This window comes from Pseudophryne corroboree, chromosome 8 (genome assembly GCF_028390025.1).
Source record: "Pseudophryne corroboree isolate aPseCor3 chromosome 8, aPseCor3.hap2, whole genome shotgun sequence".
In the NCBI taxonomy this organism is placed as follows: domain Eukaryota; kingdom Metazoa; phylum Chordata; class Amphibia; order Anura; family Myobatrachidae; genus Pseudophryne; species Pseudophryne corroboree.
In genome coordinates, this window is record NC_086451.1 from 68,917,691 (window position 1) to 68,928,325 (window position 10,635).

Below are 10,635 nucleotides of genomic sequence, written 5' to 3' on the forward strand. Positions count from 1 at the left end.
TTTTATGGTAGAATCCATGAAAGACCTGGGTTCCATCGCTGCGGGAATATCTTCCATGTCTGTGGGAATATCTTCCATGTCTGTTTTAGCTTGTCGGGGACTGTGGCTGCGCCAGTGGTCGGCCGACGCGGAATCCAGGAAAAGTGTGGAGGCCTTACCTTATACAGGTCAGGCTCTCTTTGGGGAAGAGTGAATTGTCAAAATGGGGTTGAGGTAGAAAAACTGCGCTGTATAGACTTTAGCTGGCCTAGGGGTGGTCACAGGGCTCCCCTGTTGAGCCCAAAAATAGAAATGGATATATGCAATACAGAAAGAGGACTACTCCTGATTGGCGCTTGTCAGATAACACCCACATAAAACATTATGATTGAGCCATGATTGGTAGGAAATAAGGCATGTGTCTAGTGTTATGTAAAAACAATCTCTGTTTTAATTTAAACAAACACTTAAAATCAAAACACATATAAAATGGAAGTAGATAACACAGAGAATCCTACCAAGATGGTGGCCAGAGCCGCAGGTGTTATATGCAAGGTATACCCGGGAAAGATACCCTGCATAAGGCTCCGGAAGGCGAGATTTTCCCTGTGGTATAAACTGAGTCCAAAAACCTCCTTGGAAGTCCAGAGCACTGGTAGGCAGAAACAGAGATTGTTTTTACATAACACTAGACACATGCCTTATTTCCTACCAATCATGGCTCAATCATAATGTTTTATGTGGGTGTTATCTGACAAGCGCCAATCAGGAGTAGTCCTCTTTCTGTATTGCATATATCCATCTCTTTGGGGAAGCTCTAGATGCGTTGATATCCACGGCTACAGCTGGTAAGTGTCCGTTTCTTCCCTCAGCAGCACCTACTCCGAAGAAGTCCTTCTCTTCACCTGCAATGCAGTACTTTCGGCCTAACAGGCCTAGAAAGGCCAGAGCGTCCAATACCTTCTGTAGGGGAGGTCGAGTAAAGTCCAAGAAACCTGCAGCTGCAGGTTTCCAGGAACAAAAGCCTGCTTCAGGTATGCCAAAGTCTCCGCATGACGGTGGACCGCACGGCCTGGAGATGGGGCCAGTGGGAGCCAGACTCAGACATTTCAGTCACGTCTGTGTATCATCCGGCCTGGATCCCTGGGTGATAGATATTGTATCCCAGGGATACAGACTGGAATTTCAAAGTCTCCCTCCTCATCGCTTTTTTCAAATCAGGCTTGCCGACTCTGTTGGCAGACAGCTCTGTACTACAAGACGCTGTCCAAAAACTGGTGGAGGCACAGGTCATTATACCAGTACCTCCTCACATGCAGAACAAAGGTTATTATTCAAACCTTTTCATTGTACCGAAACCAGATTGTTCGGTCAGGCCCATTCTGAACCTAAAATCATTGAACCCCTTTCTAAAGGAGTTCAAGTTCAAGATGGAGTCTCTCAGGGCGGTGATATCAGGTCTGGAAGAGGGGGAATTCCTGGTATCCCTGGATATCAAGGATGCGTACCTCCACATTCCGATCTGGCTGCCGCATCAGGCTTATCTCCGTTTCACATTGCTGGACTGTCATTTCCAGTTCCAAGCCCTGCCATTCGGCCTTTCCACAGCACCAAGCGTGTTTACCAAGGTGATGGCAGAAATTATGATTCTCCTCCACAAACAGGATGTGAACATCATTCCATATCTGGGCGATCGTGTTTGTGTCGGTTTGTGTAGTGTTTAAACTCGTCTTGTATCGGGTGCATTTTCATGCAACTTTTTGAAACTATGGTGGTCATTCCGAGTTGTTCACTCTGTAATTTTCTTCGCATCGCAGCGATTTTCCGCTAATTGCGCATGCGCAATGTTCGCACTGCGACTGCGCCAAGTAAATTTGCTATGAAGATTGGTATTTTACTCACGGCATTACAAGGTTTTTTCTTCGTTCTGGAGATCGGAGTGTGATTGACAGGAAGTGGGTGTTTCTGGGCGGAAACTGGCCGTTTTATGGGAGTGTTTGAAAAAACGCTACCGTTTCTGGGAAAAACGCGGGAGTGGCTGGAGAAACGGAGGAGTGTCTGGGCGAACGCTGGGTGTGTTTGTGACATCAAACCAGGAACGACAAGCACTGAACTGATCGCACTGGAAGAGTAAGTCTCAAGCTACTCAGAAACTGCACTGAGAAGTCTTTTCGCAATATTGCGAATCATTCGTTTGCAATTTTGATAAGCTAAGATTCACTCCCAGTGGGCGGCGGCTTAGCGTGTGCAAAGCTGCTAAAAGCAGCTTGAGAGCGAACAACTCGGAATGACCACCTATATACGCCAAGTTACTAAGCATTCGAGTTTATTGTTTTCGTGTTTTCCGATGTCGATGCCAGTCGGGTTTTTTTGGCACATTTACGGCCGTCATTGTCGTTTGCGTACGTGTTTGTGTTGTTTTTGCTGGGGGGTTTTCTAAGTTAAACGCGGCAGGGTTTTTTTTTTTCCCGCGGCCGCATTTTCACTTTTAGTTTCGGTTTTCATCCCCGTTCGTGATTGGTTGTGTTTCAGATGGTAGGAGTGTCTGTGCGCAACCATATAAATACGCCCCAAACCGTCCGCACCTGGGTTTAGTTAGTGGTGAGGAGAGAGGTTGTGCAGTGGAGTTTGGTGAGTAGTGTTTGTTTGGAGTATTTTTTGCGAGTTCTGAGTGTTGTATTGTGTTTGAAAGTAGTTTTGTCATTCTTGTTGTCTTGTATTTTTTGGTTTTGTCTCAATTTTTGTCCTAGTTTTTTTTATTTATAGTCCTGTGTGTGTGTGTGTGTGTGTGTGTGTGTGTGTGTGTGTGTGTGTGTGTGTGTGTGTGTGTGTGTGTGTGTGTGTGTGTGTGTGTGTGGTTAGTGTAGTGGTAGTGGAGGAGTGGTTTTTTTTTGGGTTTTTTTTTCTGTGTTAATTGTTTAGTCACACAATTATGTGTGACTCAGAGGTGGGTAAGTTGGAGGGTGTTAGTGAGGGGGAGGAGGTCGGTCAGGTGGAGGAGGTGAGTGTTAGTGAGGTTAGTGAGGTGGAGGAGGTTGGTGAGGTTGCTTCAGCAGCCTCAAGTGACAGTGATAGTGACAGTCAGACAGCTCCGCAGCCACCCACCACTACTAAGACTGGGCGGAATGTCAAGTTTAGTTATGCAGAAAATGTGGCATTGGTGCGGGAGCTGATGAAGTATCAGCGGCAGCTATTTGGGCCTGAGTCCGCCAAGGTGCCAACACGGAAGAAGACGGTGTTGTGGGCGAAAGTAGTTGCTGCTGTAAATAGTGAGGGGGTGGTGAAGCGGACGGAGGACACGTGCCGCAAACGGTACTATGACATAAAGCGACGTGTCAAGTCCAAAATGGCCAAGGAGGCGAAGTCGGCTCGCAAAACCGGTGGTGGTCTGCCCTTTATTGCCACATATCTGGACTATGAGGAGCCCATGCGGACTATAATCCCTCCAGAAGTAGTGTCTGCAACCCATGTCCGGTATTCCGATCGGTATTCCGATCGCCCCAGGTGAGCATGTGTATTTGCCTTAACATTCTATGACATTACTTCTGGCTTACTGTATGTTTTAAATGTGTGTCATGTGACGTTGCATATTACTCCCATCTTCAAGTGTGTGTCATCAAATACATTGTTTTGGGTCGTTTCATACAAAAGTCAATGTAACGTCTTACTTGCTTGTATGTCATTTGGTTTTTGGACAGTACATTTTCCATGTGTAGTTTGGACTTGGTGTGTCATTGAATTGTCCAGCAATAATGTTTTACTTTTGCACATTGTACATTTTGAAAGTTGGACTATGTTTTTTATTCTGTTATCCATGTGCAATGTTTCCAAATCAGTGGTTGATATGTTAGAGGCTGGAGTAGTGCAAAGTGTCTTTGAAGGCAGTTACATGTGTAATTTCATTAGTACTCAATGTAATATTGTTTAAGTCAAGGCCACTATTTGCTGGTTCATTTTGAGTCTGTATTTGTACACTGACACAACAACTGCAGACTTAGTTACCTTACTGTTTTTTGTTTTTGTTTTAATTTTTTAAATTTTTGTTGGCCTCATATTGTGTTAATGTGTGTTTGGAGTGCCACATCACAGACCTATTTCTATATCGCATCTGTATTTTTTTTTATTTATTTTTTTTCATTTTATTTGAAAATGAAGCTGTGTGTGTTTTGGCTTGTTAGTGTATGTTTTTTGAATTGTGTCCTATGTCTGTGTCCTGTATATGATTCCCTGTGTTGCACTTTCCATAGTGCATATGGCTATTGGACAATGTTTTCGATTTGTTGTTGTGCTTTTTGTATTTAATGTCCTTATTTTTAGATTCATAATAAAACATCCATTTTTTAAAGATGTCATGTTTATAAGCATAATGGGTGGATGTATTAACAATAGCATGAATAATAGTTTTGTTTTTTGGGGGGATTTACAGTGTTGAAAAAAAGCAGTACTGGTCGTCCTACAGTCACTCCCATCACATCTGATGATGATGACGCTGCGGAAGCAGGTAAAGTGTCCATTGTAGTCAGTGGCGGATCTTGCCACGGGCAAGCAGGACTTTTGCCCGGGGCGCCGCCTTCCGGAGGGCGCCGGCGCCATCCGGAGGGCGCCGCACCATGGCAAGATCCTCCACTGTCAGTGTGCGCCCCCGCTGTGCCCCCCCTCCCGCTGTGAGAAGGGAACCAGACGCTAAGCGTCTGGTTTCCCTTCGTGGCGCTGGTCCTCCCCCGCTCTGAAGGGAATCAGACGCTAAGCGTCTAGTTTCCCTTCATGGAGAGGACCTTTGGTGTGCGGTGCGCGATGACGTCATCGCGCACCGCACAGCATTGTGGCATAGACGCTAGGGGTCATAATTGACCTCTAGCGCTTATGCTGTGCTATGGGAGAGACGTCATGACTGACGTCTCTCCCATAGATCCGAGGAGAAGAGCGGCGCCGGTCTGCAGGGTCTGGAAACAGGAGCGGGGTACAGTAAGTATACTTTTTTTTTTTTTTTCCAGCGGCGCTACAAATGGGGGGCGTGACTGACCACGCCCCCATGTTAAGCCACGCCCCTAAATTTTGCCCGGGCCGCCGAAAGGGCAAGAACCGGCCCTGATTGTAGTATAGGTTAGGTTTGTAAATGAAAGGCCATAACAACAAAATGTCACTTTCAATACTAGGTCCATCCAAAGAAGTCTTAAGCAGCAGAAGGCGCACTTCTGGAACACACCACAAAAAAACATCTGCCAGCAAAGAAAGCAAGGTCTGATGTCCAGGGCCAACCACAGCAGGCTACCCCGCCATGAAGATTATCTACTGTTTGTTCGGTGCCCCCACTCCAAATTTTGGACACACCTCCAAGATGGCAACCACACTCCCCTCATCTTGATTGTGAGTAACAAACTGTGATAACAATTAAAAATGTCAGATCTCTAAAAAAACCATTTACTTAAACTCATTAAGTCAATACCCATCAAAATGTGCTATACTTACCCAAGTCAGTAAAACATGAAATGGAAACCAAACAAAATGGCCTACACAACATCCAGTAAAGATATGTATGTCCACTACAGCCATACAGTAGCACATTGTGTGGAAGATGCTGCAACAGAAACTCATGTGTAAGCTTTGCAAATAGTAAGGTTGTTAGAATCATTTACACATGTGTGCTTGTCCTAACATTGCCAACTGCATACAAAAACATTACTATGTTTTGGTTGGAGACACTATAAGGCAACACATTATGGATTACAATGTGTTTTTAGGCAGGAGTATGTCTGATGTACCATACAACTCATGTGTTTGCTTTCAGAATGAAGTAACCAGACACATTTGCCACAAACAGGCATATGTCTGTATTTAAGTAATGAGTGATGATGTTGCTAGGCCAGATATCTGAAAGCACCAGTCCATTACATGTGTTCCATGTTTAGTGCTTTGTACCAATGTATTAAACATATAAATAAGTAACGGATAAATGTTTTTAATTTCAGCTTCTAGTCCTGGTACCAGCATCCCTCCGCAACAACAGCAACACAGTGACATGGATGACACAATCATGTTAGAAATGCATCCAGTAAGCGAAGGAATCAGCCCCCCAGCACCCGTGAGTACTCCCCCACAGCAAAGCACACCACCAACCCAACACAGCCCAACAACACCAGTAACACAAGTCCCTGATCAAGTGTTCTGGACCATTTGGGCTAGACAGCAGGCCACTAATGAAGATTGCCTGCGTAGGCAGACCCAAATGTTTGCAAGCCTACCATCTCACCTCAGACGAATCAGCAGAAATCTGAGTAGGCAAAATGAAACAAACACAAGAATTGCAAATACCATGGAAATCATGCGTGCAGACATTACACATGTCATGGGCAACTTACAGCGCATAATGGAAGAACAGCACAGACAACAGCAAAGCTATATAAACATTTTAGAAAGCAACCAAATGATCAATGAATCCATGTCCAGAATTGTAGACAATCAAAATGCTGCAACACGTGAACTCAATGCCACCCTCAGTAACCTCAATGAAACACTCAGATCCCTGCAGCAACAGCAAACAAGCAGCAGTTCTGGTACGACTACTCCAAATGTAACGCCAGTGTCATCACCACCAAGGCGCTCCACCAGAGCACGCCAACACGACAGTGGTAAAGGCAAAGGCCAGGACAAGCAACCACCCAAATAAACATAAAAAAACCACACCCATTTCTTTAAAGAGAAGAGAAAAAAACACTTACCAAGTGTATGATTAACAGAATATATATAACACTTAGCTCCTTGACAATTTGTACAACATCATTAATTATAACTGGTACAAACAACAAAAGGAATTTTGTACACACATTTCTTTATCATCTTTGTATTTTTTGTTAGCAGGAAACTGTTGTTTGAGCTGCACATAGATGTTAGCATGCAGAAAGCAGACCACTTGATTTTTTTCTAATCATTACTCTTTCTAGATTCAAATCATTCTTTGAGCCTGCAGGCAGACTAATTGGCAGCCAGGCAGATTGTCTTAAGCAGGCAGAAAGCAGACCACTTGATTTTTTTCTAATCATTACTCTTTCTAGATTCAAATCATTCTTTGAGCCTGCAGACAGACTAATTGGCAGCCAGGCAGATTGTCTTAAGCAGGCAGAAAGCAGACCACTTGATTTTTTTCTAATCATTACTCTTTCTAGATTCAAATCATTATTTGAGCCTGCAGACAGACTAATTGGCAGCCAGGCAGATTGTCTTAAGCAGGCAGAAAGCAGACCACTTGATTTTTTTCTAATCATTACTTTTTCTAGATTCTAATCATTCTTTGAGCCAGAAGACAGACTAATTGGCAGCCAGGCAGATTGTCTTAAGCAGGCAGAAAGCAGACCACTTGATTTTTTTTTCTAATCATTACTCTTTCTAGATTCTAATCATTCTTTGAGCCAGTAGACAGACTAATTGGCAGCCAGGCAGATTCATCCATGACCAATACAATTTACAATGTGAATTGTAACTGTTTTACATTTCTTCTCTAGACGAATTGACAAGAAAAACACAATTGAGTTGGCTAAAAGTGTCCTAATATGTTGGGAGTAATATTTAGATAATTCAGTCCGAAAATGACTGACATTATTGTTGTGCCATGTTTGTGTGTGTTAAAAATAAGTAATCAGATTTAAAAACATGATGCAGAAACAACAACATTTGAAATATTTTAAAGTTGAACACAAATGTGTGTAATAATGGATATATGTTGTTAAATGTTTATTGCCTTACAAATCTACAATTTTGTGCCAGCAAACATAAGGAAATAAATTATTTTCCATGAGAGAAGTTTGTGTCCCTTTTATAGGCATCCTAATTCAGGTTAGAATGATTTGTAAGTGTCAACACATGTAAACACGGCTGAAAAAAGCAGGTCTATTTTTTTGCCGCTTTTTTTACCGATTCGCAAAAAAATACGACCGCAATTGAGCACTCAGAGACTAACACCCAAATACGAATGTATAGTGAATTCCCGTATTCCATGAAATAACAGCCGCGTTTGACCGATGGTCTATTCATTCGTACTTCGGAACTTTGCCAATCAAACCATTACGAATAGTCCAAACACTGCCGAGATTGGTGCTTAGTGAATTCCCGGATTGGGACTTAGAAAAAAAAAACACAAATCGGACAAACTCGATTTCTTAGTAAATATTGGCCATGGTTGGATTCTGAACCTTCCAAAGTCACATTCGGAACCAACCCAGAGGTTGTCCTTTCTAGGAATGATCCTGGACATGGAAGTGCAAAAGGTGTTTCTTCCGCAGGAAAAGGCGTTGGTGATACAAACTATGGTCCGGGATGACCAACAAATTGTGTGCGCTTGATGTGCTAACAATTTATTGTTTATATGTAAGCTAAAATAGATCAAATGTGTTTGGATTCATTGAATAATTGAGAAATTTGCTTTTAATAAAAAATCTTTACTGGGTTCATATATAATTAAATAACAATTTAATGGTAACAATTAACTGTACAATATAATAAAATAAAATGGTAATAAAGGACACAGAGCTGGATATCTAAAGTCCGTTCTGGAGCAGAGCCAGGATTAGAATGTATTTAATATCTTTGGTATTTGAAGCAACAATGTTATTCTTTACCATAAAAGTAGCCGCGTGTTGATACTAAATAGCAGGGAGTGCTACAATTTGTGAGCACACACATGTGGATGACAAAGTCCTGCTATAAGATGAATTTGTAGCAGTATTGTTTCACCTGTTACCGGCGTCCCGGTCCAGGAGACAGTTCAATAGGTAATTACCCCATCCAGCGGGATTTGTATGTAATACCCAAGCTGTATAATAATGTGCGGTGTATGCTCACCCTGCATATAGCTGCACGTTGCCTCTATTAACAGTCGTGTCAGTGTCCGATTCCAATGTGCGGGATGGATAGCACACCTTCTCTCCAATTGGAGACACCCGCACCGATGGATCTGCTGTGTATAGCCGCCGCTTCCAGCTCACTGGCACTGCACGTGCACGATGACAGAGAGCCAAATCGACACCACCAAGGCGCTCCACCAGAGCACGCCAACACGACAGTGGTAAAGGCAAAGGCCAGGACAAGCAACCACCCAAATAAACATAAAAAAACCACACCCATTTCTTTAAAGAGAAGAGAAAAAAACACTTACCAAGTGTATGATTAACAGAATATATATAACACTTAGCTCCTTGACAATTTGTACAACATCATTAATTATAACTGGTACAAACAACAAAAGGAATTTTGTACACACATTTCTTTATCATCTTTGTATTTTTTGTTAGCAGGAAACTGTTGTTTGAGCTGCACATAGATGTTAGCATGCAGAAAGCAGACCACTTGATTTTTTTCTAATCATTACTCTTTCTAGATTCAAATCATTCTTTGAGCCTGCAGGCAGACTAATTGGCAGCCAGGCAGATTGTCTTAAGCAGGCAGAAAGCAGACCACTTGATTTTTTTCTAATCATTACTCTTTCTAGATTCAAATCATTCTTTGAGCCTGCAGACAGACTAATTGGCAGCCAGGCAGATTGTCTTAAGAAGGCAGTAAGCAGACCACTTGATTTTTTTCTAATCATTACTCTTTCTAGATTCAAATCATTCTTTGAGCCTGCAGACAGACTAATTGGCAGCCAGGCAGATTGTCTTAAGCAGGCAGAAAGCAGACCACTTGATTTTTTTCTAATCATTACTTTTTCTAGATTCTAATCATTCTTTGAGCCAGAAGACAGACTAATTGGCAGCCAGGCAGATTGTCTTAAGCAGGCAGAAAGCAGACCACTTGATTTTTTTTTTCTAATCATTACTCTTTCTAGATTCTAATCATTCTTTGAGCCAGTAGACAGACTAATTGGCAGCCAGGCAGATTCATCCATGACCAATACAATTTACAATGTGAATTGTAACTGTTTTACATTTCTTCTCTAGACGAATTGACAAGAAAAACACAATTGAGTTGGCTAAAAGTGTCCTAATATGTTGGGAGTAATATTTAGATAATTCAGTCCGAAAATGACTGACATTATTGTTGTGCCATGTTTGTGTGTGTTAAAAATAAGTAATCAGATTTAAAAACATGATGCAGAAACAACAACATTTGAAATATTTTAAAGTTGAACACAAATGTGTGTAATAATGGATATATGTTGTTAAATGTTTATTGCCTTACAAATCTACAATTTTGTGCCAGCAAACATAAGGAAATAAATTATTTTCCATGAGAGAAGTTTGTGTCCCTTTTATAGGCATCCTAATTCAGGTTAGAATGATTTGTAAGTGTCAACACATGTAAACACGGCTGAAAAAAGCAGGTCTATTTTATTGCCGCTTTTTTTACCGATTCGCAAAAAAATACGACCGCAATTGAGCACTCAGAGACTAACACCCAAATACGAATGTATAGTGAATTCCCGTATTGTATGAAATAACAGCCGCGTTTGACCGATGGTCTATTCATTCGTACTTCGGAACTTTGCCAATCAAACCATTACGAATAGTCCAAACACTGCCGAGATTGGTGCTTAGTGAATTCCCGGATTGGGACTTAGAAAAAAAAAACACAAATTGGACAAACTCGATTTCTTAGTAAATATTGGCCATGGTTGGATTCTGAACCTTCCAAAGTCACATTCGGAACCAACCCAGAGGTTGTCCT

The 10,635-nt window shown here is 42.0% G+C and overlaps 1 long non-coding RNA gene across 2 annotated transcripts in view; it reads left to right on the forward strand.

Moving 5' to 3' along the window:
• The window catches only part of LOC134948546 (uncharacterized), a 57,913-nt gene extending 47,679 nt beyond the window's left edge, over positions 1-10,234 (forward strand). For both annotated transcript variants that reach the window (XR_010182971.1, XR_010182972.1), the window contains exons 4-5: positions 5,136-5,346; positions 5,949-10,234. This is a non-coding gene — a long non-coding RNA (uncharacterized LOC134948546). The remainder of the gene's footprint in view (positions 1-5,135; positions 5,347-5,948) is intronic.
• The last annotated feature ends 401 nt before the right edge of the window (positions 10,235-10,635 follow it).